Source organism: Chenopodium album, chromosome 1 (genome assembly GCF_948465745.1).
Source record: "Chenopodium album chromosome 1, dcCheAlbu1.1, whole genome shotgun sequence".
NCBI lineage: Eukaryota > Viridiplantae > Streptophyta > Magnoliopsida > Caryophyllales > Amaranthaceae > Chenopodium > Chenopodium album.
The window spans coordinates 88,488,159-88,489,564 of record NC_137834.1 but is presented as its reverse complement, the minus strand read 5'-3'; positions in this window follow the sequence as shown (position 1 = coordinate 88,489,564).

Below are 1,406 nucleotides of genomic sequence, written 5' to 3'. Positions count from 1 at the left end.
AAGTTGTTTAAGAGAAGTAAACTTCAGCTTGTTTCTCGTAATTTTTGTGTTAAGGGTTCTTACATTAATTTTCTTGCTGGTTTTGTTGCTAAAGGTAGCTTAACTGGACTTCCTCGTTATTAGTCAGTTAGTGTTTAATTATATATGCTATGTTTATAATGTAAATGACGTAAATTTGATTTCTTTTTAATTAGTTAGTTTAATTTTATTATGTTGTAATTTTGCAGTAAGTGGTATGTATTCATAATAATTAATGAGTACAATTTAACTATGGAATTTATGCATCCTTAGTTTTTTCCCTTACTAAACGAGTAAACGTTAATTAATCTTTGTTTATGCGATTGTTGATTTTTTATTCTATTTATTAGTATTATTTTTTTTTTATTTATGCATAAAGTGTCTTTTTCAGTCTCTCCTAACTTACAAATTAATTCTTTGAACTCATAAGATCAACTAATTAAGTAGTGATAGGTCACTAGTAGAGATTATTGTCATGTTTTGGTAGCGTTAGTTGTATTCCATGTAAGTTTTCTATCTTAATCGAAGGGGTATGTATAAGGAAATATACTAGACGACTAATGAGTTTTTTGAATTGAAGATGTGTTTTTATTCTATTTTGACAACCAAATTGAAGATGATTAGAACCGATATAGTATGTGTTCACATATCTCAGTGATTAACTAGTACATTCTATGAATCGGTTTATGTCATTGAGACAACCCGATCAAGTAATTAAATACATTATGAAATGCATAAATAATGCATTTTATCAACTATCAAGTATGATCCGAATAGATGAATAGTCTAGCTATGTTTTTCAAATTGCTCCTTAATTAGAAAGGCCCAAAAAAAAAAAAAAAAAAAATTACTTTCTAATTTAACTAGCAACAACTATGTATCACATATGTTTGTTTATGATTTTAAATATTCAAATTCGAATGAGCAATAACTTTAAAATTGCTTTTTACGACAAAATTATAATAAAATCAAAACAAACTACTTTTAACTAGCTTTATATGATTGTCTGCTTCAATTATTCTTAACAAGAATCATTAAAGTTTTGTAAGGTGGGGTTTAATTTCATAGAAGCTGGTTTTGAATCAACCATTTATCGTGATTTCAGAAGTGCACGCTTTTCCTTTAATTTTAGACATTTTTTAGTTAGTCTTTAATCATGTCAATAATTTTGCAGAATCATATAATAATAATCCCCATTAAACTTATCACTAGCCTTTTAAAACGTTTTGGTTATTCTTTCTTGTATTTGGCGAAGTTTTTATTTTTTTTTGCTCACAATTATTTATAATAATAATATAATAATAATCCCCCCCCCCCTTTTTTTTTTTTTTTTTTTTTCTGAAGAGTAAGTTCAGTTTGTGCCAAACCATGCAATACAGAATACAGAC